Raw genomic sequence first — 14,700 nt, forward strand, 5'->3', positions numbered from 1 at the left:
CTTTAGAGGATCAATTGTTTTGGAACAGAATTATGCAATCATTTCTTTTCCAGACTTTAACATTAAGTAAATGTGTCACTTTTAGACAGGTTCATTTTAAGTTGTTTCATGAGGCATTTTCATTAGGAGCATCTACACAGAAAAGAGTATTTAGCATCTGTTTTTTACTTGATATATTTCCTTAGGTAAAATCATAAATATAGTCCCTGAATTTCATACCTATCTGAGCATAACATGAAGCTCATATTTAAGCCATCTATAGGAAATGTTTTCTCGCAATCTCGACATATGAGTACATGGAGCCTCTCTGTCTTTGGTCACGTGGAGATAGGAGCTTTATGCCTTAAAAGGCACAACCAAAAGTGTCAATTGTCTGGCTCCTTAAGAGGCAGGCCCATTGTTGTCTCAAATACCAGCTGCAGTTTGAATTCACCTGGAATGGTGTTTCAGAGAAATCCTTTTTAGTGGCAGGAGAGGAGGCCAGTAGTCTAAGAAATAATTTCGTGTTGGAACTGAGAATCAAGACATTCCTCTCCCCATCCTTTTAAAGCAGAATTTGCAAACTGCTGGCCCACGGGTTATCCCCAGAAGGGATTATATAGGCTGCAGTGGGGGCTGAATAGTGTTTTACATTTGAATTAATTGTCAATGTTTAAAAATCATTAGATTTCACTGCTTCTCTTGAAAAAGCTGGCAACTCTGGACCTGCATTCCCACATGGCAACCATCTGCTGAATCTGAGTAGGGGCTGCTCATATTTACAGTGGCATGTGCTATCCAGTGCCCCACTGTCCCCACCACTCCTGAGTGTTTACTCTTCAGTAAGGCTCAATGTCATCATCCCCATAACATCTTACACCTAGACCACTTCACCATTTACGTTATCTAGGCTGATAAATACTTAATAGCAGGTATAGCTTGGACCCCCAACCAACTGGAATTATTGCAGGCCCTGGAAGCTGTGTCTGGGGCTACCTGCTATGCTGTGAGTTAACCTTTTTTTTTTTTTTTTTTTTTTTGTGGGACTGCATGCATAGAGGTAAGAAGTGGCCTAAGAAATAATTTGGACCACCAGGGACAGCTCCTGGGTCCCTGCAGAGTTTGTAACAGAGCTATTTTTCCAACTGTTGTGGATGTGATGGTACCTGGTGCACCTGTTGCTGAATATCAGCCTTGCTTTAAGCATTTAAATGTGGTCCTACATTTAGGTGAAATTCACTTTCGTGAGCAGAAAGACAGAAGTGGACCACACAGGGCATCACTTCCAAGTGGAATACTAGGCCAATGTATTTGTTGCATTTTTCCTGATATTTTAACTTCAGCCTGGATTTTATAAAAGCTGTTTCCCAGGGAAAATGCTAAATGCCATATTAACAACTTCAAATAGAGTTGGTCTTATAAGCAAGGGAAACATGCTTACTGACAGAGAATATGAGTAACATGAGCTTTACATTCCTATCTTCCATTTGAGTGTCACAGAGTGCTTTATTCATTAACTGTCCTACTTGGTTACATTGTAAGTTAAAATATTAAACAGTTTTCTTTAAGCTATGATAACACATCTCAGAGACACCAAAGAAGTTTCACATATGGTATATGTCAGAATTTCAACCTCAGCCCTGCTGACATTTTGGATCATTTTTTGGTGGTGGTAGGGAAGGACATGCATTGTAACATTTTGGCACATCCCTGGTCTCTACCTACTAGATTCTAGCAACAATCCCTAGTCATGACAACCAAAAACTGCCAAATGTTTCCTATAAGGCAAATGATTCTTGGTTAAGAGCCACTGGTCTATATTCCCACAATCCAAAAGGGTCATATGGCTAATAACTACTTACAACCTCAAGTGTAATATCATAATATATAGTTAGGAATATAATGAGGACTTATTTCTATATTACCACAAATAGAGATTGGACAATTTGTGATGTTGCTTAACATGACCTTTCAATTGTCTTTTCTTTTGGGAAGATTTGCAAAGGGATAGTTCTAGATAGTCATTTGATATCTCCAAACTTTTTAGGGGTGAGAAAAAGCACATAGCTTTGTTTTATGTTCCCTAATTAAAATTCTCATGGACTTTTAGATTTTCTGGAACATTTGGGATGATTTCAGTCTTTCTCCAGAAAACTTACTGTGACTGATTTTTTTTTTTTTAAGTAGGCTCCAGGGGATCCATGGGTGGCTCAGCAATTTAGCACCTGCCTTTGACCCAGGGCGTGGTCCTGGAGTCCCAGGATGGAGTCCTATATCAGGCTCCCTGCGTGGGGCCTGCTTCTCCCCCTGCCTGTGTCTCTGCCTCTCTCTCTCTCTCTCTCTCTCTCTCTCTCTCTCTCATGAATAAATAAATAAAATCTTTAAAAAAAAATAAAGTAGGCCCCATACCCAGCATAGCCCAACATGGGGCTTGAACTCACAACCCTGAGATCAAGATCAAATCAAGAATTGGACACTTAACCAAATAATGTGAGGTGACAAGCTGTAAAAATAAAAATCTATAATCTCTTAACAAAATATTTTTACATTTCAATTTATTGTTTGGCTCATTCAATATTTATTGAAGCCTGTTAAAGAAGAAAAATGGGGATCAACTAAAGAAGAATATGCTATGAAAAGATGGATATGTCACTATCCCTAAAATCCAATGATTTCCATTTAAAGTTAAGAAATAAAACACCCATCTTATTTTTTATTTTAAAGATTTTATTTATTCATGAGAGACACACAGATAGGGAGAGGCAGGGACATAGGCAGAGGGAGAAGCAGACTCCATGTAGGAAGCCTGATGTGGGACCTGATCCTGGGAATCCAGAATCACACCCTGAGCTGAAGGCAGGTACTTAACCGCTGAGCCACCCAGGCATCCCTAAAACACTCATTTTAAATGGTATATTTCTATATAGTATAGATAGTATCTTTCTATTAATTAGAATATCTGATTCACTAGACTGTCTATATCACAAACCGTGTATCTGAGGGTAGGTGCAAACTACCATTTATCATGGGACAGTTTTTGTTTCTACCCTTGCTTGGGTCTTCTCATTTTATGCCATACTGTGACACGGGGATTTGTTTAATACTGATTATTCCTCTTATAAGAAATTGTATTCATTCAGAGAAATTCTGTTTCCTATGGAAAATCCAAGTTTTTATTTATTTATTTATCTATCTATTTATTTATTTATTTATTTATTTATTTATTTATTTTGGTTGATTATCTTCGGTTTTAAAATCAATGAAAACTTATACATTGGGTATTTTTTGCTTAAAAATTTTAGTCTAAATTGACAAATATTTAAGAGATATGCTTTTGTTCTTGTATTTGTTAACATTTGAATTATACTGTCCAATATGGTAGCTGCTAACCACATGTAGTTTTTGAACTAATCTGAATTGAAGTGTGCTCTAAAATCTCAAAAAATTAGTATAAGCAATAATATAAAATGGGTCATATAAATATAATAGATCATATAACTTATGTGTATATATATTTGTGCATATGTATATATAAATATATGTTGAAATATTTTATGTACTAGGTAAATAAAATATGCACATTCCATTTTTTCCTTTATAATATGTGGCTATTAGAGGTTTTTAAATTGCAAATACAGATCACCTCATATTGTTCTTGCACAGTTCTGGTTTAGAAACTTTGTTCCTAGAATGAATCATATCTTTGTTTTCCTTTATCCTGTGTTAAATATCACTGAGAGAATTACAGGACCAATTGCTCCAGTAATCAAGTTTTACAGATAAGGAAATGGAGGTCCAGAAACACTCACCTTGTCTACATTCATAAGGCTAGCTAGGACCAAAGAGAACCCATACGTGTATCCCTAGATTTCCACTGCTAAGCTAAGTTAGTGGCAAAGTAGCAGATAACAATGAATAGCTGTTGGAAGAACAAACAGATATTATTTCCATGCTGTGTTGTATTCGTCTGTAAGATTCTGACGTGGTGAGCAGCCTGGGTGGCTCAGTGGTTTAGTGCCTACCTGCAGCCCAGGGCGTGATCCTGGGGACCCTGGATCAAGTCCCATGTTGGGCTCCCTTCCTCTGCCTCTCTTCTCTCTCTCTCTCTCTGTCTCTCTCTCTGTGTCTCTCATGAATAAATAAACAAACTCTTTAAAAAAAATTCTGACATGAATCTTCCTTGTGTGCTATGGGGGAAAAGGCAAAGCAATTGTGTTCAATAATAATAATGGTAAAGTTAGCTTTGTAAAAAAAAAAAAAGCCTAATAAATTCTAAAATGGCATCTTTAAATAGTAAGAGATATAACTGATGAAATGAATCTGTTAAAATATCTCTGACCACCTTTATACTTTGGTGACTTTGTTTACAAAGTGGTAAGAACGAAACTATGTCAATGAATGAAAAATAAAACCCACATTTCTTGGGAAGGAGGCATCCGTCTTTTTCTATTTGTAAATGCTGACGAGCAGAGTTTAAGGAGGGCTAATGTCACTCATTCATCTTAATTAAAGACTTAATTGCTCGTGTATCCTGATTTAGTTAACTGAACCTGGTAGCATGGGAAGCCCTTCCCTCTATGTATTTTATTGACCAGTATAATGACATCATCAGTAAGTCTCAGGATTTATTCATGCTTCAGCCTATCCTCATAATGTTAATAGCCTTGTACATGATAAAACTTTCAAGAGGAATGGAGTCCTTGTGCCTGGCACAGAATACAGAAAGGACAGTGGCTGCTAAATGTCTCGCTTCAGCTGTCATTGAAGGATTCTTTCAAAGTCTAGGGTCATGAAAATAGTAAAAAGTAATTTTAAATGCTAGTTTTCAGAACATGTTTACATGTGGAATCATGCAGTGGTTTTTACAATTGCACATTAAATATTTGAAAGTTAACAATATTCATTCAATATTACCAAACCATAAGCAAGTAAGCGGGTATTACAGGGAAAAGGAGATTCTGTTGGCAAAGAATATTTTTAAAACATACAGGCTCACATATACTCAGAAAAAAAAAAAAAACTGAGACCACACATAATTTCCCATGAATGGGGTGAGGGGATTCCTAAAAACAAGACTTTTCAACCTTTAAAATATAATTTCCCTCAAAATTTTCTACCATTTTCCCAGAAATAATGTGTTTAGATGAACTAAAAAGCTATAGCCCAATACATGACTAATTTTAGACTCACACCCTTTGCTAATACATTTTTTAAAAAATGGAAAAAGGCAAAAATCAAAGAACAGCAGGGAAAAAGTACTATCTTGAGGGCATACAGAGGCAAAAACATGGAAATGATGTTCAGAGTTAATGGGCCTTTTTGTGTCTCTTCTCACATGCAGCTATAAGCAGTCCTAGTTAAAGTTAATTAAAGTTAGCGCCTTGCTTCTACAAACAAAACTAGTTCAAGACTCATTCCCCGTTTTTGAGCTACTGATTACATATTAAATGCCATGTTATGGCCAAAGTAAGTACACTGTCATTATATTAAGAAAGAAAAAAATATAAATACAGAAGGTTAGAGGTAGAAGTATTACATGTTTCTACATAAATTTATTTATGAATGATATATATACATATATGTGTATATGTGTGTGTATACACACACACAGTGTAATGTTCTTTTATAAGCTGAGACATCATGATAGTCTTAGGTTAATCACTTACTTCATCTGTTTCAGTTTGCACATCTGTAAAATGGTGACAATTACAGTACTTCTCCCATGGAGTTATGTGAGTGTGAGTGAGTTAATATATACCATACTTAGAACACTGCTTGGCATGTGGTAGTAGGAATCATACAGGTGTAAACCATAATTATTATTCTTATGACTAAATCTGCCCTTTTAAGATAATAATTCATAGAGTCTCTTTAATATAGAATTTTACTTTTAGTCTTAGAAATGTCATTTTTCCATTTTTTCTTAAACTTTATACATGTATACACATAAGAAAAAATAATTTTGTGTGATTATATATAGCAGCATATATGTACACAGTGGCAGCATCACGTTGTAGTTAAGATTGAAGACTTGTAAAGTGAAGCAAATGTTGGCTCATATCCACTTTCTAACTCTTTGTAGCTTTTTGAACTTGGGAGAGTAGCCTAACAACTCTAAATTTTGGATTTCTTTTCTATCAAATGAGGATAAAAATAAGATACTCCTATAGTCATTGGGAAGATTATGCAGTCAATGGTTGTAAAAGTTTAAATTAGTATCTGACATATAATAAAGTCATGATAGAATTTCTACTTTTCTCCTTTTAATTGTGAGAAGGATGATGAGGTATAAGAAGGAGAAAAAAAGCAAGAAAAGCCTATTATTGAATATTAATAGTTGTTAACTCAGGGGGTGAGATAATGAGTCTTTTTCTTTTTTTTTTTTTTCTTTCTTGGTTTTCTGCATTGCTCATTTTTCACAGTGAGCATGGTGGAGATAAGGTATGAAAGTGTGCTAGAAACCAAGAGTCAGAGTTCAGAGGAAGGAAACTCTATTTCCAGCAGTGGGTGATTAAATGAAAATTATTAGACAAGTAGGAATTCTCTAGGTGGAAATGGAGGGAGATTATTAAACATAAAGGGGACTGGGCCAACTCTTCAAAGCAGAAGCACAATCTGTAATAGGGAAAAATGAACAAGCCTAATGTGATGATCTTAAATATCTGTGGAAGAATAAAAGCAGAGGTTGAAGAATTAGGTAAGAGATTAACAAACTTGAGATTTATTCTGTAGTTAGTAAATAGTCATCTAAGTAGGTATGAAATTGGACTGTGGAGTCCCAAATTAAACAGTCCTTATTTTTTAAAGTAGCATGTAAGGCAAAATTAGCCATGAAAATCATCTAAATCTCTCAGTATCTGTAACATGGGGGAGATGCACCACATGTGACAGTTATGTATACAACCATAAAGAATAAATTCCTAAAAAAAAAAAAGAATAAATTCCTTACCAGACAAAATTTTTAGAACTATAGTTAAACTAAGGAAAGAACAATTATAGGTAGACTAAAGTTGATGTGTAGGTGTCTGCAGGCTTCCAAAATATTTCACCTTTAGAAGAAATGTTTAATGAGTCTCTAGTAGTAAACAGAAGGGGCAAATATTATGTTTCTGTACACGTGCTGGTTTGATGCCATTCTATGCTAATATTAAGCATCATTTTAATAATATTTATAATTTTGAAAACTACAACATAACATCAATAGCATTTTTATACATGCTAATAGATTTGTTTGTGATTTTGATCATTAGACCAGATACTTATCTGTAAACATTTACCAGGGGTTATTGTTTTTGTTTTTTAAAAAAAGCACTAAAGCAAGCAGAATATCAAATGCCTAAAGAAGAAATCAAGGGGATTAAAATACAAGGTCAGAGAGACTGAATGATAGAATCAAGGATGACTTAAGGAACTCACTGAAGTCAAGCGACCATTGGCACACATTAGCAAATGGAGGATTGCTTTGGTAGGTGGGTGACCAGAAAGCACAGACGTGTTTTGACTTGTGGAAGTTGAGGTGAGAGGATACATCAAATTTCAGTCAGCTAGTAGAACAGCAACTCTCATGAGGGAGGTCAGGCCAGATGAGAAAGGTTTTGGATATAGATGGAGTTGACCTGGAAGGCAAATACTTTCAGAGTCAGAATTGAATTCTCTACACAAAACCTTGACTTAGGAGAATGGGACTCTTACTTGTATGTACTCTTCACTAGCTAATTTTAACTGAAGTTCCTGAGGATGCCATCTGCAGAGGACTCCACTGAGAACTAAGAAAATGTGACTTATCTTCATCATTAAAAACTCTATGAGGTTACATAACCTCCTGCTTCATTAGATTTCTTATATTGGCTCTTAAGGTGCCTTTATTCTAAAGGATTTACTCAGACTTCCCTCAATTATAACTTTCCTATTTTTTTATGATATAATCCAGAAATATTTAACCATTTTTTAAGGTGTTTTTTTTTTTTTCTTCCTAAGCCAAAATTTACTTGATACTTATAGCTTTCAAATTTTCTCTACATCGCCATGTATTTTTTCTCCCATCAGGACAAGTATGTATTCAAATTATAATTATAAAATAATGAATACTTGATGGAAGAAGGCAAATGTTCTCAAACTGGAGATGAAAGAAAGGTCATGGCTACTTTTGGAAATAATCTCACATTTAAAAAAAAAAGATTAGAAATGTTGACATTTCATATAAAATAATAATAATGATGGCTATAAGTTATCAAGCACCTACACTTTAGCCCCTGAATTAAAGCATTTGAAAATGGTATCACGTTGAATCTTCTAACTATCCATAGAGCAGATACAATTACCCCAGTATTAAGAATAAAGAGATACTAGAGGCTGAGAAAAAGTAATCTTGCTCAAGGCCGCATACGGAAAGGAGGTGAAAGCAGGATCCAAACTCAAATCTGTTACTCCAAAGCTCAACTCTGTTCTCTACAGAGAATGCTGCCCCAACTTTATCAATTCTTTTCAACGCACTTAAACGCAAACTATAAAATATTTCTTGGATGCAGGTGTTGTACTTTTTATTTTCAAAATATTAATCAAAACTTAAAATAACTCAATATGAAGTAATAACTCAGGAAAATATTTGTTGTGGGTTGCCAAGACCAATTGAACACGTGAATAACAGTAAGTTTTTACAAAACTAAATCTTATTTTTAGATACACTTTCTTTTAAGATTGAATTACTTTTTTAAAATAAATATAACTCTGGACAAGCCTAGTATAAGAATGGAACCTCTTCCAATACTATCCACTTACTAATAAACATGTGCAGAGAGCGGAACAGAGTAGAGGACTTATAATTCTTTGACCGTACCTAGTAGCAGATATTTCTGATATCATCATGCGAAAAATTGAAGAATAAAACCTCCCAACAAGCTGATGTAGGAAAACAGGACAAACTAAAAGATAGGTGGAGAACAGGCCATGAAGAACTTTAACAACACAGAACCACGGAGACAAGAAGGAAAATAAAAATGACTGAGAGAAAATGTTCAAGAGACTTCAGAGCCAAAAAATAAAGATGTTAATCTCATGATAAACATAACATGTTGAGGGAGTAAAAGCAAGCAAAATCTCATTCCGCCGAACTGAAGTGATTCAGTGGGGAGAAATAAATTTTTAAAAGAGTCAAAAGGAAAGAGACCAGAGAAATAAAGTGAAAGACAATCCAATACAAAAATAAATGACAAAGCAGGCAGAAAAATATTGTATTGACGAAAGAGATTGATTCTCCACATCAGAATGACAGAACCTAAGGAAGGAACAGAGGGCTTCTTATTTCCAAACAAAAATGGTTGGGGAAGAGGGAAGCAATTAATAATAATAATTTTTTAAAAATGAAAAGTGAAAACTATCAAGGATTCAGAGCAATTCTGTGATAGTGAGGGAAAATCACCATTAGGACTGAAGTTAAGCAGAAATGCAGAAAGAGTTAACATGAGAATATCAAAATAAAAGCCAACTTTACAATCAACAAATATAGGACTTTAGTACATTCACATATATTTGTGACGGAAGGCAATCGGTAACTTGTAAAAACTTTTCCAAAAGGATAGAGATATTCTTATTAGGATCATCATTAGTTTTGCTAAACTTAATTCTGAGTGATGTTGAGAAAGTTCAAACTCACATTTAGTGGACTGGGAGCCAAATCTCAAGTCAGCTTTTATAGTTGTCAAGCTGGCCCAGATCATCTAGCTCCAGTTTTCCTTTCTATTAAATAGGCAAAAGCATCAGCCCGGTCTACCTCACAGCATTATGAAAAGAATTTGCAGCTCTTTCTGAATTGTTGTACCTACTTCTTGCCTTAAAAGGGCAGTCTGGTAAATTGGAAACGTGTTTTTGGAATGAGACAAATCTCAAACAGAATCCAGACTCTAGTAGTCATCATCTGGGTGACCTAGAAGAATTAAGTAACATCTCTGATCTTCAGTTTCTTCATCCATAAAATGTGAATAACAGTAAACATTTCACAAAAGTGATGTGTGGGATAAATGAGCTAATGATCTGCAACATGGCAGGCATTTTCAAAAAGGATTCCCTTTTCCTTGACATCATGGTTACCATCACCATTCTTACTCTGTTGCTAAAGTTGACATATTGATAACTTTTTTTTAATGATAATACCATATTTTTTACAGTGATAATACCATATTCATATTCCAAGCCGTGAACTTTCCTATGGACTCCAGATGACGTGGATGCCCAATCACCAGACTAATTTCTCAGGTAAGATATTTAATAAACATCTCAAATTTAACACGTCCAAAACTTAGCTCCAAACCCTTCTCCTAAAACATGCTGTCTTACAATAAACTAGCTATCCATTGTTGGTTCCTCCGTCTTTCCAGTTTTTCAGACCAAAACCCCAAGGGTCACTCTTGTCTTGTATTTTTCACTCACATTCCGTATCTATACTGTCATATTTACCTTCAAAATATATATCCATAATCACACTACTCACCACCTTTGTTGCCACCCATCCTCAGTTTAAGTCATATGTGATTATGCTTCATTGAATTATTTTAATACTTTCTAAAAATTCTCTTTGCTTTAATTCTTGACCTCTTTCAGTCAACACAACATTGCTGTTCTCAACACAGCAATCTGTGATCATCCTAGGAAGAGGTAAATCAGGTCACATCAAGCCCATTTTTCAAATATGCCTTTCTCTTCCCATCTCACTCAAAATAAATTGCCTAGAAGGGCCTGCAAGTTTTCACCCTCCTCTACCCACTACCTGTCTGACCTGATACTGAGCTATTCTCCCTTCTTTTCCTTCTTCTCTAGCCATACTGGCTTCCTTGCTGCAGGCAGATATATCAGGCTCATCTCTGCCCCACACCAACAAACTCTTTGAACTGTTTTCTTTGCCTGGAACATTCTTCCTTCTGACCTGACTTCATGTCTCCCTCCTTTGCCTCCTTAGATCTTGGTTCAAATGCCACTTTCTCTGGAAAGACATCCCTGACCACTTCCTCTCTAGTCTGCTACCCTGTTTTATTATTTCTCACCATGCCTTTCTCCATTTCACATTCTATATATTTTATATAATTTTTGTGCTTATCTGTGTCCCTCTACACCAGAATATCAGCTCTTTGAGGACAGAGAGTGTTGTTTATTTTTGTTAACTACTTCCTGGAGCTTAAATTTGAGGGTAGAGGAAGGGAAGTCTGTGACTAGGGATACCTGTCTCCAATTCTGATGGGGAAAGAAAGGCTTCCTAGAAGTCATTGTATTGGCAAGTCACTGAATCCCTTGGAATTTTAGTTTCCTTATCTGGAAACTGGACTTAACCATTCTACCCCTAAGGAGGAAAACAAATGAGATCAGGGATGTAACACACCTGCCAAAGGAACTGACATCTTAAAGGCACACCAAATGTGTTCAGCTCCATTGCCATCCTCTCTAAAATGCTCTGATTTTATATCTGCATTTTGTTCTATTCCTGCTATTTTCTACCTCTTCATTTTTGTGTTAAATATTGAAGCCAGTAAACAGAATTCAGTATAGATTACTGTAGGCCCAAATGAACAATCAGATTTTGTAGAATCTGTTGAAGAATCACTGCTTGTATATTTGTCCTAATCATCTGCTTACTGAAAAGCAACCAGAATTAATGCAACATGCTAAAGTAGTTAACAATTTGGGTGTCTCAAATGATGTTATTAAAAGGATGTTAGCAGGACTCTCACATTGCTTTAAAACTCTTGATTGTGGTGGGCTCTAACAGGCCCCTTCTGAGAAACTCTTAGTAGAGACCAGTAGCCATCTAATTTTTGGAATTGTTATTACTTTTGCACTCAGATGATATCCAAGTTCAGGAAGACCAGCTGAAGTATGGTTACTGACGATACTGGGACTATTAATTGGATAATTTTTCCTCTGCCCTACATATATTCTTATAAAAGATTAGGACTAAGCTATCGGTGCTGCCTGATAAAATGAGCATTTGTACACACATAATGTTTAGCAAATAGCAGACACACAGAGACTCACATTTATAGCAGACAGAACACACATACATGCTACAACGAAGATCTATCTATGTATCAATCATATATTACCTATTACCTGTCATAACTGGATAATGGTAGATAGTTACATTAATATATATGTGATAATGCTTTGATCAAGCTATTTTATGCTAGCTTATGTATATATATAAATACAAACTTAAGTGCTCTCTATTACTCATATAGCATATATTGGTTGTTTATGACAAGAATGTACATACACCTTTAGTTATTCTATGAACATGTACCTAGAAGTTTGCATTATAAAAGGCTTAAAAGCATAACATCACACTATTTCTCATGGAAAATTTTCTGAGGAAAAAATAATGAAAGCATAAGTTAGGATTTCCTCCAAACACTTCCCTACTGGCCATCTTCTCCTTCGACACTGACCTTTACCCTTAAGGAGACAACATGGGACTGTTACTGTTTCTTGAAAAAGCATTAAATTAACTTCACTCTTACCTGAAAACGAGTTGAGTGCTTCTAAGAATTTCCAAAAAATTGAGAAAATAAGAAAGAGTAGGAAACAATCTCTTTAAGGAGATCAATCAACTAAAACTATATAGACTAAAATTCACACCGGTTCAGATTAAACACCATAAGAAATATACATGATTATGAAGAATAGGAAGTGAAAATACAGGCAAAATTCAGTGAGGCATCTTCTCAAACACTGATGCAATTTAATTAAGGAAAATTTTCATTTACTTGTACTCATGTATGTGTTTAAATGCCCTGTGAACTAAAGCATTACATTAAGACCCCAAATTTAATTTTTGGAAGTTCTAGACAGGATAGCACTGTAATGTTAGAATCAAATATAGGACTTCTTGAAATTGATGAAAGAAAGAAAAATAGAACCCTAGACCTTCCTTGAGCTGAAACAGATGGTATCCACTCAAAAGATCTCAAAGGGAAAAATTAGACTTTCTCTTCACATGTTTGACATATGACAAAAAACACTGAATGAAATTGTACAAAATAATTATCACTCAAGGCCTGCTTTAACTTCTAGAGGTATGGACTATGTTGTTAATACCTCATTTTTAAATTAGTGAGGCTAATTTTTAAGAATTTTATTTTTTTCATAATAGTTGAATTGATATTTTAAGGGTCATAGTCTTTTGCAAAAAATATTAATGTAGAAAAGAAAATCCACTAAGGTAAGGAAACGAACAAAACAGAATCTTACGCTTGGGGACAAGAATAATTTATTTGTGGATGTGGGACAATGAGTTATTTGGTCTTTCTTCACAAATGAGATAACTGTCATATCCCATCATATCCCACTACCATGAATTATATATAACAACATTTGGTGAAATATGAAATTCTAAAAATACACTGAAAGGCTGGAGTCATCTTAATGGTTTATTATGATAGGTGTTCCTGGGTTTGAAATATCTTCTTTCATAGAAGACAAATGGGGGCGACATTATTTTAGAAAGTCCACATCTTTTAAAAAGATGGATTAAAAGCTCTTTGAGACAGCTGTGCTGTTTTATTAGCAGAGCAACATTTTCTTCCTAAATAGTCCTTGAGGGCAAGTGCATGAAATAATCAAGGGACGCTTTGGGCCCCATTCAAAATTAAAGCTCAAGGAAATGTTGCATAGGAGAAGATGGCAGGATAATCACTTTTGCTGTGAATACAAACATGTGAATAAGGACAATAAAGGAAATCAGACTTAAAGTGCTGATGTTATACTTTCACATTCAGAAGACCTATCCTTTCTGTAGCACTGCTTCATTGTGGTTAACACCTGGGCTTTGAAATCAGAGTAAAGTATATTTGAGCACCTTCTCTGTTCTGAAATGTCACATGACCTTGGTCAAGTTGATCAAACTCTTAAAGTATCTTTATCATCCTCTGTGAAACCAGAACAGTCTTATACCTCTCTTGGTGGTAAGGATTAAATGAGATAATACAGGTAATGGGCTTATCACAGTGTGCTTTGGAGAGGTGAACAGACCTTCTATTTTGGAAACAATATGGCTTAGTAGGTAAGCCTATGAGCTCTGATGTTAGATACTCAAGGCTACTCTCTCACTTCCTTTGTAACTGTGACAGATTGATTCCATCTCTGAGAACAACAGTTGACTCATCTAAAAAGCACAGATGATATACGTACCCACCTGTAAAACTGTGAAGGTTAATCACAAAATGTAAGGTGCTTAGTACAGGGCTTGGCACATAATTATAACACCAGCTAACAGTGACAGGCTCAAATGCAACCTTAAATAACAACACAGTTAATAGACACATGATATAATATTCACAACTTCCAAGTTTTTTTTTCCTTCTATTTTAAAGGTCTTTCGGTTTTGTTCCTTGTCTATTTTCATATCTCTGAAGCGCCTCAGGGGAAAAATCCTAAATATATAACAGATACACAAGGGCAGTGTGGAACATGGGCACCGCACCTGTCATCATGTCACTCATAATCATTTTTCTCTGCTCAAATGTGCACACCTGGGGAAGGTTGAAAACTCAGTCTCCTACATTATCCCCCATTTACAGTTGGGTAGGGAACATCTGGCCAATTAATTTTCAGTAGTCTAGGAGGCTGGATCACCAATTACAGCATTCAAGGGTTCTTGTTTTTATTACCTTCCTATCATCAGCACACACTGGACTTGGGTAGCTGCTTGCTATGAGAGCTTATATTGCTAGCTAACAT

At 35.3% G+C, this 14,700-nt stretch overlaps 1 protein-coding gene across 1 annotated transcript in view; it reads right to left on the bottom strand.

Annotated features, from left to right (window-relative positions):
- The window catches only part of TENM2 (teneurin transmembrane protein 2), a 1,505,907-nt gene that overhangs the window by 1,271,477 nt on the left and 219,730 nt on the right, over positions 1-14,700 (bottom strand). Inside the window, exon 7 of the mRNA XM_072824231.1 lies at positions 7,396-7,595. The gene's annotated coding sequence lies outside the window, so the exon portion shown is untranslated. The remainder of the gene's footprint in view (positions 1-7,395; positions 7,596-14,700) is intronic.

The sequence above is a fragment of the Canis lupus genome, chromosome 4, assembly GCF_048164855.1.
Source record: "Canis lupus baileyi chromosome 4, mCanLup2.hap1, whole genome shotgun sequence".
Lineage (NCBI taxonomy): Eukaryota > Metazoa > Chordata > Mammalia > Carnivora > Canidae > Canis > Canis lupus.